The 18,861-nt window shown below is 44.2% G+C and overlaps 1 long non-coding RNA gene across 2 annotated transcripts in view; it reads left to right on the top strand.

Moving 5' to 3' along the window:
• Positions 1-4,847: 4,847 nt before the first annotated feature.
• The window catches only part of LOC145351800 (uncharacterized), a 45,472-nt gene continuing 31,458 nt past the window's right edge, over positions 4,848-18,861 (top strand). For both annotated transcript variants that reach the window (XR_013888455.1, XR_013888457.1), the window contains exon 1: positions 4,848-4,991. This is a non-coding gene — a long non-coding RNA (uncharacterized LOC145351800). The remainder of the gene's footprint in view (positions 4,992-18,861) is intronic.

The following is an 18,861-nucleotide window of genomic DNA, read 5'->3' on the forward strand; positions in this document are numbered from 1 at the left end:
CATCAGTCCCGCCATCCCCAGAACTAGCCAGTAAACATTTGCTGCGTTCCCTCGAGAGCAAGAACATCCTTCCTCAGAAAAGGAGACCAAAACTGTTCACAGTACTCTAGGTGTGGCCTCACCAAGGCCCTGTATAGTTGCAACAGCACGTCCCTGCTCCTGTACTCAAAACCTCTCACAATGAAGGCCAACATACCATTTGTCTTCTTTACCGCCTGCTGCACCTGCACGCTTACCTTCAGCGACTGGTCCTGCTGCACACTCCCCTCTCCCAATTTACAGCCATTCAGGTAGTAATCTGCCTTCTTGTTTTTGCTTCCAGAGTGAATAACCTCACATTTATCCAAACTATCCTGCATCTGCTATTGATTAACCCACTCACCCAACCTGTCCAGATCATTCTGAAGGATCTCTACATCCATGTCACAGTTCACTCTCCCACCCAACTTGGTGTCATCTGCAGACTTTGGGATGTTACATTTTGTTCCCTCATCCAAATCATTAATATATATTGTGAACAATTCCTGCGGCACCACGCTAATTACTGCCTACCAATGTGATAAGAGCCCATTAATTTCTACTTTTTGTCCCCTCTCGGCCAACCGGTATTCTGTCCGTCTCAATACACTTCCCTCAATCTCAGTACAAAGTTGCAAATGGATTGATGGAAAAACATTAGTTCCTGCTGGTGGTTTTGAAAGGCCCGAATGAGAGTAAATTCCAGTGTTAACAACAGTCACAAATGTTGTCCACTCCAGATCTTGCTTATTCCTGGCCCATAATTATAGTACATGTATCTTTCCGGAAGTCTGAAGAAGTTGCTGCCTTCGCCCTATCAGGCCTTTTGATTGAAAGAGGCGAGTGTTGGTTTGTCTGTGTGACCCACATCACATATTCACCTCCAGACTCTCTAACAAAACAATTCAGTAGTTATAACGACATCACACATAGGTATTAAATTCAAAAGACCGTGCACATTGAAGCAATGCAAAGTGACAAGCCTGACACTGTGTTTCAAGTTGCTCTGGATAACATTGCAAAAGCAGGAACACATGCAGAGTTAGGGAGAAGAAAATTGATCTAAATATGCCACAGTAAATGCTAATCTTATTTTGTCGGTACTATTCCCTTGTCCGACAATTTTCTGTCATAAGCCACTTATCCCTTCCTAAACATATCTTTATAAAGCAACTTTCAAAACCACAGGAATCTTAAAGCATTTTACAGCCAACGAAATAATTTTGGTCAGTATTGTGACATATGGAAATTTGGCAAAATGATAATGGCCAGACAACTCATTTTTAGTAATGTTGGTTGAAGGCTAACTATTGGATAGGACACAATTCTTAACATGTCATGAGATTTGTTACCTGCGAGACCTCGGTTTAAAGTCTCTTATAAAAAAACGCATGTGGATAGTTACCATCCTGACTTGGAAATAAATCACCATTCCTTCACTGTTGTTGGGTAAAAATCATGGAGTTCCTTCTCTATTAGCACTCTGGGTGTACCTGTACCTCAGAGACAGCACAGTTCAAGAAAGCAGCTCATCAGGACCTTTATAAGGGCAAGTAGGGATGGATAATAAATGCTGGCCAGCTAGCGACACTCACATCCCATATGTCAATTAAATAAAGAGAACACATTATAATTCAACAAGGTGATTGAGTCTTTGAATCTCAAGGGCCGAAACTCCATTGTGTTCTCTCTGATAAAGACAAAGCTCTTCCCAATGGTGCAGGGTGCCATCGGCTGCACCTACATAACTTCACATGGCATCAAGTCTCAAAGATGAGATGTACAGCAACCACAAAGGTTCTCACCACTCAACATGTGTGATTACTTTCAGTTAGTGAATGCCCGCTATCCTGGGAGCTGCCATGATGCATCAATCCTGCGCCACACAACCAGTTATACCACCAATATTCCAGCCGTCATGTTGAACTAGAGGATTTCTGCCCGGTAACAAGGATTGATGCAGTGTAAGACTTCAACAGCTAATGGATTAAACATCACAATTGATGTCAGATCACATGTCATCAGAACGCAGATTCTTCTGGAAGGAGCTTATCTATCAGAGTACATAGTTTGATAAAGTTAATAGATGTTTGGAACTTCCTGGATGCCTTATTACCAGTGGTCACTCTTCAGTGCACGCTGGGACTATTTCTCACTTCACTGAGGACTCCCATCCACCGCTCACCCAGCTGTGGCCAGCACTCCCAGAATCCCTACAGAGTAGGGGAAGCAATTCGACCCATCAAGTCTGCACCAACTCTCTGACAGAGTATTCTACCCAAGCCCTCTTCTCTACCTTATCCACATGCATTTACCATGGCTAATCCCCCTCACCTACATATCCCAGGACACTAAGGGACAAGTTAGCATGGCCAATCTGAAATACACATCTTTGGACGGTGGGAGGAACCCTCTGATGAGACATTAAATGCATCAGTGAGCAAAGGGTGTCCGCCATTTTGTGGTGATCTGTTTCATTCTCTACAGATTGGTTATTCTGAAGATGAATCCATTGCCAGCACAAGTTCACAAGAATTTCAGAGAGGATGAAGAGAAAAGGAGAAAGGAGAACAAAAATAGAGAATCTGTGACAATTGGATTTGAAAATGGGAAACACGAGATCATAAATTTTTGGACCTAAAAAAGGATAGAACTGGGAATCTTTGGAGTAGTAAAATGCTAGCAGCAGTGAAGCTTCACAGAGATTTGGGGTCCATTTAGATGAACCATGAGAATGCACTGAACAAGTGCAGAAAATAATAAAAAAGAACAGTGAAGCACAGGAACAGGCCTTTCAGCCCTCCAAAAAGTAACAAATTTTTACATGTAAAAAACTAGTTTATCAAAGAATTATTACAACGCAGTATAATAATTGATCATACCTAGCTTATACTCTAATATTCAAATAAACATGTGAGCCAAATGACAAAATGTGGGCAAATATACACACCCCAAAGTAAATAACAAATGTGACCAAAGCAGATTCTATGGATTTCTCAACAACCCAACCCAACCCAACCCAACAGCTGGAGTACTGTGTGCAGTTTTGGGCGCCGCACCTGCGCAAGGATATTTTGGCCTTGGAGGGAGTGCAGAGGAGGTTTACTAGGCTGATACCAGAGTTGAGGGGGTTGAGCTATGAGGAGAGGCTGAATAAACTAGGCTTGTACTCGCTAGAGTTTAGAAGAATGAGGGGAGATCTCATTGAGACGTATAAGATGATGAATGGGATGGATAGGATAGAGGTGGAGAGACTCTTCCCGCTCAAAAAAGACAGTAGGACTAGGGGGCACAGCCTCAAGATAAAGGGGAGGCGGTTTAGAACGGAGTTGAGGAGGAACTTCTTCACTCAAAGGGTGGTGAATCTCTGGAATTCTCTGCCCGTTGAAGTGGTGGAGGCTGCCTCGCTAAATATTTTTAAGAAGCGGGTTGATGGGTTTTTGATAAGAGAGGGGATTAAGGGTTATGGGGAGAGGGCGGGAAAGTGGAACTGAGCCACAACAGATCAGCCATGATCTTATTGAATGGCGGGGCAGGCTCGAAGGGCTAGATGGCCTACTCCTGCTCCTATTTCTTATGTTCTTATGTTCTTATGTAACCCATTACTGGGGCGGGGCGGGGCAGGGGTGTGGAGGGGGCCAGGGGTGTTGGGGGGGGGGGCCAGGCAGAGTGGAGGGGGGGCCAGGGGTATTGGGTGGGGGTGGGGGTGGGGGGGGGGGGGAAGGAGGTGGGGTGGGGGGAAGGAGGTGGGGGGGGGGGGAAGTGTGGAGGGGGGCCAGGGGTATTGGGAGGGGGGCCAGGGGTATTGGGGGGGGGGGGAGGTGTGGAGGGGGGCCAGGGGTATGGGGGGGGGGGGGGAGATGTGGAAGGGGGCCAGGGGTATTGGGGGGCAGTGTGGAGGGGGGCCAGGGGTATTGGGGGGGGGGGAACCAGGGGTATGGGGGGGGCAGTGTGGAGGGGGGCCAGGGGTATGGGAGGGGGGGGGAGGTGTGGAGGGGGCCCAGGGGTATTGGGGGGGGGGGGAGGTGTGGAGGGAGCCCAGCGGTATGGGGGGGGGGGGGAGGTGTGGAGGGGGGCCAGGGGTATTGGGGGGGGGGGAGGTGTGAAGGGGGGCCAGGGATATTGGGGGGGGGGCAGTGTGGAGGGGGGCCAGGGATATTGGGGGGGGGGGAGGTGTGGAGGGGTGGAGGGGGGCCAGGGGTGTTGAGGGGGGGGGGCGGATTCCAGCCTGTGTGCTTCTCAGAAGGGTTTCCAATCTCCACATTTGAATTATTTGGCTTGGAATTCTTTTCCAAAAGCTGTTCCCACTCAGACAAGTTCCACAACAATCCACCTTTCCAGATTCCTTTCCCCTGGATTTCCGAGCTTCACTTTCCCACCTCATTCTCAGATTCATAGTCAGGCGAAGCAGAACATCATTCCTCCAAAATGTCAGCTTTGCCCTTAACGACCCACAACATGGAGTCACCAACCTCAGGCAGCTCTCACAGATCTTCAGGGCTTCTCGAAGTCATTTTGTTCCCAGTTCCCATGGGATTTTTTCTCTCGAATTCAGCACCTTTCTCCCAACTTGTTTTAAAAGGATCTATCCTTGTCCTTTACCGAGGACTGCCTCCTGGAATCTGTTTCTGAGCCAATCCCTGATTCCTTCTTCTTTCCCCTATCCTGTTCCCTGAGACACATTTTCCCAAATGCTTCCGGTTATTTGAGCCGCGGTTTTCAAGTGTTGATTTGTCTTTTCCTGCAGGTGTGGAATCATCATGACATTGAGAAAAGGCAGCTGTTGTTTCTCATCCTGGAGCTGGGAATTTGCCCAGTCGGTTTGTGGGAGCTGGAAGATGATTCAGGTTCCCGGCTTGAAGAAGGTAAAAGTGGAGAAAGTGTTTGTGTGCAGACATCTCCCAGCCGGACACAAGTCCTGACACTCACTGGGGACTGGAATTTGTAAACTCCGACTCCGATTTAAACTCACGGTAAGTTTTTTTTTACCCCACGATGAGCATGTTCAGTTGTGCCTGTCTGTTACGGATCATTACAGAATCCTCTAAAGTAATGATCCCGTGCAGATTCAATCCAGTAAAGCATCCAATATCCAGATATTCCTGACTAATCATCCTTGTGCATTCCCCAGTCTTTGTCTTGTTGACCTTTTGCCTCTGAGTGCCCCTTTGCAATGCCACAACAGACACTGCGCAATGGTGAGCAAGTGGCCTCACCTTCAAACAGCTCTGAGCCTTATGGCTCAGGCTTTGGACAGCATTAGGTGGGCAGCAGGAAGGGCATTGCCTAGAGGCTGTGGATGGGAGTATGAATGCTGTCATTCTGAAAGAGAACAGCAGGGGAGCCACTGCCATACTCCCCAGTCCCCAAGAATTGCAGTATTCTGTTTGCCCACATGTGAGATACTGGAATTTTTCGAAAGCAATGGTATCTGTAACCATGACAACAACCTGAACCTGCATGGCACAAAGCTGAGATTTCATGACCTCTATCTGACCTCCACTGCAACACCCAGACATTGGGTAGCTTGCCTGTGCCAAGTTAGTGCTGGTCTTTCCCTGAATCCCCTTGGGCAAGACTGCCAATGCTAAAAAGAAGCGTGTCCATCAGCCTTTCCTTATGTTGTTACAATCCTGTTAGAATCATAGAATCCCAACAGTGTAGAAGGCGGCTATTCATCCCATCGAGTCTGCACTGAATCTCCAACAAAGCACCTTGCCCAGGCCCACACCCCTGCCCCATTCCTGTAACCCCATGTATTTACCCCGCTAATCCCCCGAACTTATACATCATTGGATGTTAAGGGGCAATTTAGCATGGCAAATCTACAAATATTAGTAACACTTTTGGGATTTTAAGCATTAAATGAAAACATTTATTAAGAAAATAAAACTTCAGCGCCGAACATTACAGTTAAAGTTTGTTCAATAGAATGTTCCTCCAGTGGACCTAACTTAGTTAAATATACAAGTCAACACGTCTGGGCAACACTCCCTTATAGATATTTCAGTCAAGTTCCAGTAGTATTACAAGACTTCTGTAGTGGGGAAAATACTTGAATCTACCATCAAGGAAGAAATAGTGAGACATCTGGATAGAAGTTGTCCCATTGGGCAGATGCACCATGGATTCATGAAGGGCAGGTCATGTTTAACTAATTTGGTGAAATTATTTGAGAACGTTATGTGCGCAGTGGATAATGAGGAACCTGTAGATGTGGTGTATCTGGATTTCCAGAAGGCATTCAACAAGGTGCTGCACCAAATACTGCTACGTAAGATAAAGACTAACGGTGTTATGGATAATGTATTAGCATGGCTAGAGGATTGGTTAACTAACAGAAAGCAAGGAGTGGGGGTAAATGTGTTTTTCTGGTTGGTGATCAGTGACTAGTGGTGTGTCTCAGGCATCAGTGTTGGGACTGCAATTGTTTACGATTTCTATAGATGGCTTGGAGTTGGGGACCAAGTGTGGTGTGTCAAATGACACTAAGATGAGCGGCAGAGCAAAGTGTGCAGAGGATGCTGAAAGTCTGCAAAGGAATATAGATAACCTAAGTAAGTGGACAAGAGTCTGGCAGATGGAGTACAATGTCGGTAAATGTGAGGTCATCCATTTTGGTAGGAATAACAGCAAAATGGACTATTATTTAAATGGTAAAAATTTGCAGCATGCTGCTGTGCAGAGGGACCTGGGTGTCCTTGTGCAAGAATCACAAAAGGTTGATTTGCAGATACAGCAGGTAATTAAGAAGGCAAATGGAATTTTGCTCTTCATTGTTAGAGGGATGGAGTTTAAAAACAGCGAGGTTATGTTGCAGCTGTATAAGGTGCTGGTGAGGCCACACCTGGAGTACTGTGTACAGTTTTGGTCTCCTTACTTGAGAAAGGATATACTGGCACTGGAGGGGGTGCAGAGGAGATTCACTAGGTTTCAAGCTGTGACCAAGCTGAGTATTTCCAGAATCCCAACTGCAACAAGATTAATCTATTGAGAAGATTACTGTAGATTTCTTCCTTTAGCTTTCGGCTGAATAAATTTTCCCACTGTTTTTCCCCTTTCCAACTTTGTCTTAACCTAAATACCAGCTCCAAATCATTGATCCAGTAGATTTTCTACTTGATGTGGAGGTCTGGCCTGATCTCTCAACTTCCAAAGAGCCTGAAAACCCAAAACTGACAGAGTCTCTTAGCTGTTTCTTTCAACCAATCTTAGCTGTTGGCTGTGCCCTAGTTTAATTCAAAGCAAAAAACCTCACACAGCTCCACCCATCTCCATGACGATAAGATAGATATGATCTGACCCCAGATAGAAATGCAAATTAACTACTTTTACTTCCAAAATTTTCATTGATCCTTGGAAACCACATTTATTGCTTATCCTATACTTGAATATCTGAAAGAGTCATGCCTCCAATTTTTTAGCTAAATAACTCCAACTGCTGTTTTATGATCTTAACTTCAACTTTTTTTCACATGGCCCTGACGTTTTCAGTGTAATAAACTCCAGACTTGCTGGAATTGTATTTACTTCTCAACCAGATACCCCCATTTTCTACAGTTTAAAGTTAACTCTTAAAACTTAAAATTGTATTCTAAACCACATGAATTACGAACTAAACATTTGCGCCAACATCATGTCAACAAAGTCCTCAACTGAGTCCGCTGCAGCAGAATTTGCACGAGAATTTGCTGTCTGAGAATCTGCCACCTAAACTCTCCTTTCTTCATGACCTGGCTGCAGTCCACTGTGTCCAGACACTCACTCAGATTGAGCCTTCGTGCTAACAGCTAAACTTCACGTAGTGTCACTGTATGAGCTGCTGATTGTGAATGTCAGATTGAGTGTGGTGGTGGAATTTAAAGGTCCCCTTGAGGCAGGCTGCTGGGAGATGGATGGTCTGTCTAATCGGGCAGGAAAGTGCGAGGTGGAAACCCCAACACCGTCCTGACTCCCCCATTCTTTGGTAGCTCAATTGGAATTTGCTAAGTCTTAATCTCAAGTGTTAATCTTCTGATTGTCAGATGAAGGATAGCACATAACTGCCATTCATTTAGGTGTTCTGAAAGTCAATGGAAAAGAATTTCAAGTTCATTGTTCCGTAATTACAGATATAAGGGAAGAATTGGACTGACAATCTTACCAGCCTAATTTCCTTTATTTATTTTGAGAAACTAGCAAAGAATGGCTTGTTCCCACTAATAATGATTGATTTAAAAATACTGGTAACTTAAAATTTTTAATCTTAGGTGGATTACTAAACTGATACAATTTTTTATTAGTTCTGCTCATAACATGTCTAACATGTTACCAGCATTGTAGATAGAATTACTGACATCCATCTTGTTATTACATGATTTCATGCCCTGCTTAGTGGTGTCTCATAACGACCTTCTCCACTTACTGAGCCTCATATTATTTTACTCAGTCACTATTTTGTATTTCTATTTTAAATGTGCTTGTATGAATTTTCATGATGCAGATTTATCAGCGATTAAATACTTGGCCTTGCTGTAATATATGCAGTGTACAACAGATTTTGGGAAAAAGAGTGACTCGTTTAAGCTTTGGATTGATCTGCTGTCACACAATATTCTTCCTTTGTTCCTGTTTCCTTCATTTTGATCTCTTGGCAAATGTAGCCTGCTTTCTAAAAGGTTTTTGAAATGTAGTTTCTCTTTCTTCTCCTGTAGCCTTTGCTGGACTACTTGTTCAAAGGAAGGATCATTTTAGTTCAGGATAGGATCCCTCAAGCATGAATAACTTTGAAAAATAAAAATCTACTTTCTTATTATTCTGCAGCATCACATTTACTCTGAATGGTGGATGCCTCAGCTTCCCCTGCTTCTGTTCCAGTGTCTGTCACCTGCTCTGATCTCTGCAGCAACTTGTTAATGCTCTGTACTTTCATTGTTCCTCTGATATTTACCAGACTTTACTCCTTTCTTTCAAAATTGCAACATTTCTTTGCACCTCAACTTTCCAAACTCTTCTTATTAGCATCTACTTGTGTATGCACTTGAGTTGTCAACTATTTTTATTAACAAAACACTCATTTCCCTGTAGCAAGACTAGGGAGGGCAATTTTACCTAAAATCCTAAGATTTCTCTTTTATTTATTATTGTCACAAGTGGGCTTTCATCAAAACTGCACTGACATTACTGCTAGGAACTTGGATAGGGCAGAATGTGTAAGGAGCATCCAAGGCGATTTCTTGAAACAGGATATAAATAGCCCAACTCGGGAAGGAGCTATATTAGACCTGATGTTGGGGAATGAGCCCGGTCAGGTGATCGAAGAATCATAAGAGAGCATTTCGGGAACAGTGATCACAATTCCGTAAGTTTTAAGGCACTTATGGATGTGGACAAGAGTGGTCCTCAGGAGAAGGTGTTAAATTGGGGGAAGACTAACTACAACAACATTAGGCAGGATCTGGAGAGTGTAGATTGGGGGAGGCTGTTTGAGGGTAAATCAACATCCGACATAAGGGCCTTTCAAATGTCAGTTGATCGGAATTCAGGACCGCCATGTTCCTGTGAGGATGAAGGATAAGTGTGGCAAGTATCGGGACCCCTGGATAATGAGGGATATTATGAGCCTTGTCAAAAAGGAAAAAGAAGCATTCATAAAGTCTAAAAGGCCTAGGACAGATGAAGCCTTTGAAGACTATAAAGAACATAGTAAAGAACTTAAGGAAGAAGTTAAGAGAGCTAAAAAGGGTCATGAAAAGTTCTTGGCAAACTGGATTAAGGAAGATCTTAAGGCATTTTATATGTGCGTAAGGATCAAGAGTGTAGTCAGGGAAAAGGATTGGTCTGCTCAAAGATAGTGGAGGGAATTTATGCATGGAACCAGAGGAAATGGGTGAAATACTAAATGAATACTTTGCCTCAGTGTTCATCAAAGATGAACACTTGATGGATGAGGAGCCTAGGGTAGGATGTGTAGATATTCTAGTTCATCTTAATATGATAAAAAGAGGTATTGAGCATCATAAAAAGCATTTTAAAGTAGATAGATCCCCAGGGCCTGGTGGGATCTATCCCAGAATACTGAAGGAGGCAAGGGAAAAATTGCTGGGGCCGTGACAGAATTTTTTGTATCCTCATTGGCTACAGGTGAAGTTCCAGAGGACCGGAGGATAGCCAATGTTGTTCCATTGTTTAAGAAGGGCAGCAGGGATAATCCAGGAAATTATAGGCTGCTGAGCCTTAATTCAATGGTAGAGAAATTATTGGAAGCAAATTCTTAGAGACAGGATTTACTCACATTTGGAAACAAATAGACTTATTAATGATAGACAGCATGGTTTTGTGAAGGGGAGGTCATGCCTCAGTAATTTGATTGAGCTTTTTGAGGATGTGATGAAGATGATTGATGAAGCAAAGGCAGTGGATGTTGTCCTCATGGACTTCAGTAAAGCCTTTGACAAGATACCTTGTGGGAAACTGGTATGAAAGGTGAAGTCACACAGGGTCAGAGGAGAGCTGGCAAGATGGATACAGAACTGGCTTGGCCGTAGAAAGAAGTCTCTCAACACCAGGTTAAATTCCAACAGGTTTAAGAACATAAGAACATAAGAACATAAGAAATAGGAGCAGGAGTAGGCCATCGAGCCCTTCGAGCCTGCCCCGCCATTCAGTAAGATCATAGCTGATCTGTCGTGGCTCAGTTCCACATTCCCGCCCTCTCCCCATAACCCTTAATCCCCTCTCTTATCAAAAACCCATCAACCCGCGTCTTAAAAATATTTAGCGAGGCAGCCTCCACCACTTCAACGGGCAGAGAATTCCAGAGATTCACCACCCTTTGAGTGAAGAAGTCCCTCCTCAACTCTGTTCTAAACTGCCCCCTGCTTATCTTGACGCTGTGCCCCCTAGTCCTACTGCCCTTTCTGCGTGGGAAGAGCCTCTCCACCTCTATCCTATCCATCCCATTCATCATCTTATACGTCTCAATGAGATCTCCCCTCATTCTTCTAAACTCTAACGAGTACAAGCCTGGTTTATTCAGCCTCTCCTCATAGCTCAACCCCCTCAACTCCGGTATCAGCCTAGTAAACGTCCTCTGCACTCCCTCCAAGGCCAAGATATCCTTGCGTAAGTGCAGCGATCAAAACTGCACACAGTACTCCAGCTGCGGCCTCCCCAGTGCCCTATACAGCCGCAGCAAGACCTCCCTACTTTTATATTCAATCCCCCTCGCTATGAAGGCCAGCATCCCATTCACCTTCCTGACCACCTGCTGCACCTGCAAGCTGGGTTTTTGCGACTCATGCACAAGGACCCCGAGGTCCCTCTGCACCGTCGCCTGCTGCAGTTTTTCGCCCTGTAAGTAATAGTCCTTCCTACCATTATTCCTACCAAAGTGGACAACTTCACATTTGCCAACATTAAATTCCATTTGCCAGTTTCTGGCCCATTTGCCCAGCCTATCTAGGTTTATTTGGTAGCGAATGCCATTAGCTTTCGGAGCGTTCCTCCTTCATCAGGTGAGTGGGAATTCTGTTCACAAACAGGGTACATAAAGACACAAAATGAATTTACAGAATAATGGTTGGAATGTGAGTCTTTATACCTAACAAGTCTTTAAAGGTACAGATATTGTGTGTGGAGAGAGCGTTAAGGACAAGTTAAAGAGATGTGTATTGTCTTCAGACAGGACAGTTAGTGAGATTTTGCAAGTCCAGGCAAGTCATGGGGGTTACAGATAGTGTGACATGAACCCAAGATCCCTGTTGAGGTCATCCTCATGTGTGCAAAACTTGGCTATTAGTCTCTGCTCAGCGACTCTGCGCTCTCGTGTGTCATGAAGGCCTCCTTGGAGAACGCTTATCCAAAGATCAGAGGCCTAATGCCTGTGACCGCTGAAGTGCTCCCCAACAGGGAGACAACAGTCTTGCCTGGTGATTGTCGAGCAATGAATGAACACCGCTCAACAATCACCAGGCAAGACTGTTCTCTCCCTGTTGGGGAACACTTCAGCGGTCACAGGCATTCGGCCTCTGATCTTGGGGTAAGCGTTCTCCAAGGCAGCCTTCACAACACACAACAGTACAGAGTCACTGCACAGAGACTGATAGCCAAGTTCTGCGCACATGAGGACGGCCTCAACTGGGATCTTGGGTTCATGTCACACTAACTGTAACCCCCACAGCTTGCCGGGACTTGCAAAATCTCACTTACTCTCCTGTTTGGAGACAATGTGCATCCCTTTAACCTGTGCTTAACGCTCTCCACTCACATTGCCTGTACCTTTAAGATTTGGTTAGCTGTTAAGAACATAAGAAATAGGAGCAGGAGTAGGCCATCTAGCCCTTCGAGCCTGCCCCGCCATTCAATAAGATCATGGCTGATCTGTCGTGGCTCAGTTCCACTTTCCCGCCCTCTCCCCATAATCCTTAATCCCCTCTCCTATCAAAAACCCATCAACCCGCGTCTTAAAAATACCCAGCGAGGCAGCCTCCACCACTTCAACGGGCAGAGAATTCCAGAGATTCACCACCCTTTGAGTGAAGAAGTTCCTCCTCAACTCCGTTCTAAACCGCCCCCCCTTTATCTTGAGGCTGTGCCCCCTAGTCCTACTGTCTTTTTTGAGCGGGAAGAGTCTCTCCACCTCTATCCTATCCATCCCATTCATCATATATGTCTCAATGAGATCTCCCCTCATTCTTCTAAACTCTAACGAGTACAAGCCGAGTTTATTCAGCCTCTCCTCATAGCTCAACCCCCTCAACTCCAGTATCAGCCTAGTAAACCTCCTCTGCACTCCCTCCAAGGCCAAAATATCTTTGCGTAGGTGCGGCGCCCAAAACTGCACACAGTACTCCAGCTGCGGCCTCACCAATGCCCTATACAGCTGCAGCAAGACCTCCCTGCTTTTATATTCAATCCCCCTCGCTATGAAGGCCAGCATCCCATTCGCCTTCCTGACCACCTGCTGCACCTGCAAGCTGGGTTTTTGCGACTCATGCACAAGGACCCCGTGGTCCCTCTGCACCATCGCCTGCTGCAGTTTTTCGCCACGTAAGTAATAGTCCTTCCTACCATTCTTCCTACCAAAGTGGACCACCTCACACTTGCCAACATTAAATTCCATTTGCCATTTCCTGGCCCATTCGCCCAGCCTATCTAGATCCTTCTGCAGACTCTCCACACCCTCCACACAATTTGCCGTTCCCCCAATCTTGGTGTCATCAGCAAATTTCGACACCCTACACTCGGTTCCCTCCTCCAGATCATCTATATAAATGGTAAATAGCTGAGGCCCCAGCACCGACTCCTGGGGCACTCCACTAGTCACCACCCGCCAATCCGAATAGCACCCATTGACCCCCACTCTCTGCCTTCTATTTGACAACCAATCCTCTATCCACGCTAACACCCTACCTCCAACTCCATGTCCCTCGACCTTCTGCAATAACCTCTTGTGAGGTACTTTGTCAAACGCCTTCTGAAAATCCAGAAAGACCACATCCACCGGCTCTCCTCTATCCACCGCCCTAGACACATCCTCATAGAACTCCAGTAAATTTGTCACACACGACTTCCCTTTAATGAAACCGTGCTGCGTCTGCTCTATCAAGCAATTCCCTTCAAGATGCCTCGCAATTTCCTCCTTAATGACGGATTCTAACATTTTACCTACCACAGACGTTAAACTAACCGGCCTATAATTTCCCGCCTTTTGCCTGGCACCCTTCTTAACAACGGCGTAACATTAGCCGTTTTCCAATCCTCCGGCACTTCCCCGGAATCCAGCGACGTCTGGAAAATGACCACCAAGGCATCCACTATCACCTCCGCCATTTCTTTCAGAACCCTCGGATGCATTCCATCCAGTCCTGGGGACTTGTCCACAATCAGCCCCTCCAGTCTGTCGAGCACCGCCTCTCTAGTAACAGTAATGTCATTAAGACCCTCCAGTCCTACCACCTTTCCATCTCTAACACCCGGCAAATTATTCACGTCCTCCTCCGTGAAGACAGAAACAAAAAAGTTATTCAAGACCTTAGCCACATCCCCATCCCCTACCACTAGGTCCCCTTTCTCATCCTGTAAAGGACTAACGTTCACCCTAGCCAGCCTCTTCCTTTTTATATATTTATAAAAACTCTTGCTATCCTTTTTTATATTAAGCGCTAGCCCAGCTTCATAGTTTGTCCTACCCTTCTTTATCAACTTCTTTGTCAATCTTTGTTGACATTTAAACCTCTCCCAATCCTCTTCTCGCCCACTACTCTTAGCTACTCTAAATTCCTCCGCTTTTAATTTAACACTTTCCTTCACCTCCTTCGTTATCCACAGCTTATTACCTCTCCTCCTACTGTCCTTTTTGACCATCGGAATAAATTTCCGCTGAGCACCAAGAAAGATCTCCTTAAAGATCCTCCACTGCTCCTTAGCAGACCCTCCCTCCAACGCACTCCCCCAGTCCACATTCGCCAATTCTTCTCTCATCCTACCGTACTCCCCTCTGTTCAAACAAAGGACGCGTGTCCGGGAACCCACTTTCTCCTCCTCCATCTGCACCAGAAACTCCACCATACAATGATCACTCTCCCCAAGAGGATCCTTCACCGCAAGGTCCCTAATTCTACCCGCCTCATTACATAGCACGAGATCCAAGATAGCTCTCTCCCTCGTCGGCTCCAACACACACTGTTCGAGGAAACTATCCCGGCAGCATTCCAAGAACTCCTCCTCGAGCCCACCGCGTCCAACATGGGTCGACCAATCAATATGCAGATTGAAATCCCCCATAACTACGGCCGTCCCATTCCTGCACGCCACACTTATTTGCACGTTAACAGCCCGCCCCACCTCCAGATCATTATTCGGGGGCCTATAGACGACACCCATCAGCGTCTTCCTCCCTTTGCTGTTCCTAATCTCCACCCACAACGATTCGCATTCCAATCATCATTCTGTAAATTTGAGTTTGTGTCTTTATATACCCTGTTTGTGAACAGAACCCGCCTGACGAAGGAGCAACACTCTAAAAGCTAGTGGTGTTTGCTACCAAATAAACCTGTTGGACTTTAACCTGGTTTTGTGAGAATTCTTACGGTGTTTTACCCCAGTCCAATGCCAGCATCTCCACATCTTGGCCATAGACAGAGAGTAGCGGTGGAAGGGTGCTTCTATGAATGGAAGATTGTGACTAGCGGTGTTCCACAGGGATCAGTCCTGGGACTTTTGTTGTTCATAGTTTATATAAACAATTTGGGGGAAAATGTAGCTGGTCTGATTAGTAATTTCACAGACAACACAAAAATTTTTGGAGTAGCAGATAGTGAAGAGGATTGTCAGAGGATAAAGGCTGGTTGGAGAATTGGGTGGAGAAATGGCAAGTGGAGTTTAATCTGGACAAGTGGGAGGTAATGTATTTTGGAAGGCTGAAGGGCCTGTTTCTGTCCTGTACTGTTCTTTGTTACTGTGGAAAATGTTAATTTTACACTTGGCTAATATTATTGATTTTCATTAATGGAGAGTAACATTGGTAAGTTGTGTTTGGGTATAAAAACAATATCTTCCTTATTCCTATCAGCCTCCCAGCTGGCAGGGATGGGCTAAACTTGCCCCAATTGAGTTTAGTCTTGGTGAACTCTTTCATCATCTATGCACAGTCTGCTATCACCAATTGTTATGTTCTATAGTTGCAGACTGACTGTTGTAAATTAAAGTCAGATCCAGAGGTGACTCGATTCAAATTCCTCTGAATATGTCCAAGGAAATGTTTATTTATTTATTGAAAACTATTTTAATGTAGGAAACTGGTTTGATTTGTTTCTATTTGTGTATTGTGACATTGATAAAAACTGATATTTATAGTAAATATATTTTCATCCTTTTTCTTGTCCTTGCTGCCCCTTTTCCTCCTGTTCATTTGTCCTCTTTTTGGTTTTTCTCTCAGTTAATTAATCAGTTTCCATTTAAATGTTTTTATTACTTTTCCAAACTTTTGAAATATTTATTTTTCCATTTACTTTGGAAAGTGTTAATTTTGAAAGTAGGAGTAACTTGATTATTTGGTGGAATTTGGATCAAAAAGCAACATGAAGCTACCTTTCATCTCAACCAAACGTATCATTGATAAAACGCTGTCAACCTTTATTGTGTTGATCAATGTTAATGATAAGAAGGCTGCCAATAAATATTCTTGATATTTACTCATTTAAATTTCAAAAGGGCAACTTAATTAATATTTTAAAATTTAGGTCACAGAAATTTATAAAAATCTTTTCAGATCAAACCTAATCAATTGCTCGCAAATATAAGTTTTCTGTCATGAATGGCGTTGCATTTAGTTATTGCATTGCATGCATTGCATTGCATTTAATTAATCCTTATTAATAAGGATAGAGGATTGGCTGTCTAATGGAAGAGAGTTGGCATCAATGGGTGCTATTCTGATTGGCAGTTGGTGACCAGTGGAGTGCTGCAGGGATCGGTGCTGGGGCCTCAACTATTTACCATTTATATAGACGACCTGGAGGAGGGGGCTGAGTGTAGGGTGATGAAATTTGCTGATGACACAAAGATGAGGGGAAAAGCAAATTGCGTGAAGGGTGTGGAAAGTCTGCAGAGGGATCTGGATAGGCTGAGCGAGTGGGTGAGGACCTGGCAGATGGAGTATAATGTTGGCAAGTGTGAGGTTATCCACTTTGGCAGGAATAATAGTAGAAGGGATTATTATTTAAAAGGCAAAAAGCTGCAGCATGCTACGGTGCAGAGGGACCTGGGGGTCCTTGTGCATGAGTTGCAAAAACCCAGTCTGCAGGTGCAGCAGGTGATCAAGAAGGCGAATGGGATGTTGGCCTTTATAGCGAGGGGGATAGAATATAAAAGCAGGGAGGTCTTGCTGCAACTGTACAGGGCACTGGTGAGGCCGCAGCTGGAGTACTGTGTGCAGTTTTGGTTGCCGCATTTGCGAAAGGATATATTGGCCTTGGAAGGAGTGCAGAGGAGGTTCACTAGGCTGATACTGGAGATGAGGGGGTTGGACTATGAAGAGAGACTAAATAGACTAGGTCTGTACTCGTTGGAGTTTAGAAGGATGAGGGGGGATCTCATTGAGACGTATAAGATAATGAAGGGGATGCTTAGGGTAGAGGTAGAGAGATTCTTCCCGCTTAGAAAGGACAGCAGGACTAGAGGTAACAGCCTCAAGATAAGGGGGGGACAGTTTAGAACAGAGTTGAGGAGGAACTTCTTCACTCAAAGGATGGTGAATCTCTGGAATTCTCTGCCCGTTGAAGTGGTGGAGGCTACCTCGTTGAATATATTTAAGTCACAGGTAGGTAGGTTTCTGATAGACAAGGGAATTAAGGGTTATGGGGAGAAAACGGGAAAGTGGAACTGATCCACTCCAGATCAGCCATGATCTTATTGAATGGCGGGGCAGGCTCGAAGGGCTAGATGGCCTACTCCTGCTCCTATTTCTTATGTTCTTGTGTTATGTTCTTATTCCATCATTCCCTTTATTGAGAAAGATATATTATGTTTCTATAGATGAATGTGATCTTGGAGAGAGCAAATTGTTCACCATTTGACACACGTCCTGTTTTACAGAGTCAATCAAAGTGTAACACAAACCTCCAATTTACTGACACCAGTTATCTTCTAGCACCAGTTTCACTCTGATACGTTGCCACAACATAAGTGTTGGGATAAAAAAATGGGTTAGGTGGAAAAATCTATCAAAATGACATCATTGCTTGAGAAAAACTGGAAATGCTGGAGTGGGGATTTCTTTTCTTTTGATACAGTTTTCAACCCCCATAAATATGTTTTGTTCAGGTTTTAAAGGCAGGAAATAATCACTAACAATAATAATCAATAGTTTGAATTTGTCTCAGAATAATTATTCTGTGAGGTACTGATGAATTTTCAGATCTACTTTCAGTGGAATCTTATTTTCATTTTTTATTCAGATGTACAGAATAAAATCTTCAGATTGATTAATGATGACCAGAACTTTCAAAATGTTCACTCTGGTTGGATCTTCAGGACCTGCTGATGGAGCAGTCCTGCTGCTGGCTTCCTGGGAAGGAGGCCACAGAATCCTGACTTATCTTTACACAGATTGGAAAACAAAACAAACTTACATTTTGATTGTAACATATTTTGCTCACAAAATGAGACCTGCAGCATTGAAAACGTGGGCACTATCAAGCTAGATTTCTTAAACTATTTCCAGAAGATTTCGGTGGCATTTGAAATGTAACCTCACAGAATCCATAACATTAAACCTCACAAAATATTGTGAAAAGATGCAGCAATCCAATCCCCTGTTTAATTAATACATTTGCTTTGCTAAACCTTGTCAAACATTTGCTATGGAAATGAATCCACATCAGTATTCTATTGTCCATGACTTTATTGACAGCTGCAGTTAGATATGGATATTCTGCTAGTGGAATATGGGGGCATTAAAATGCATTTTTCAAGCATTAAATCATTTCTTACAATGAGAATGCAAGTCTGTTTAGTCATTCAAATTCTCCAGCTGTTATTGGTCAGAAAACATCAAATGAACACACAGGTGATGTCTCCATAGACTACAAGAAAGGAACTAATTGATAAGCTCTGTAAAAATTTCAGTCTGCCTCCCCTGAACTCCTCCTGATCAAACGCAGTTACAGAAAGAAAATACAAAAGATTTGTTGTTTCTGAAGAATTATTTTATCAACTATTTTTTAATTTATGGGATGTGGGTGTCACTGTCTAAGCCAGTATTTATCGCCCATCCCTAACTTCCCCTTGAGAAGGTGGCGGTGAATTGCCTTCTTGAACCACTGCAATCCATGTAACGTAGGCACACCCACAGTGCTGTTA

Source organism: Carcharhinus amblyrhynchos, chromosome 2 (genome assembly GCF_965287045.1).
Source record: "Carcharhinus amblyrhynchos chromosome 2, sCarAmb.v2.hapA, whole genome shotgun sequence".
NCBI classification, from domain to species: Eukaryota; Metazoa; Chordata; class Chondrichthyes; order Carcharhiniformes; family Carcharhinidae; genus Carcharhinus; species Carcharhinus amblyrhynchos.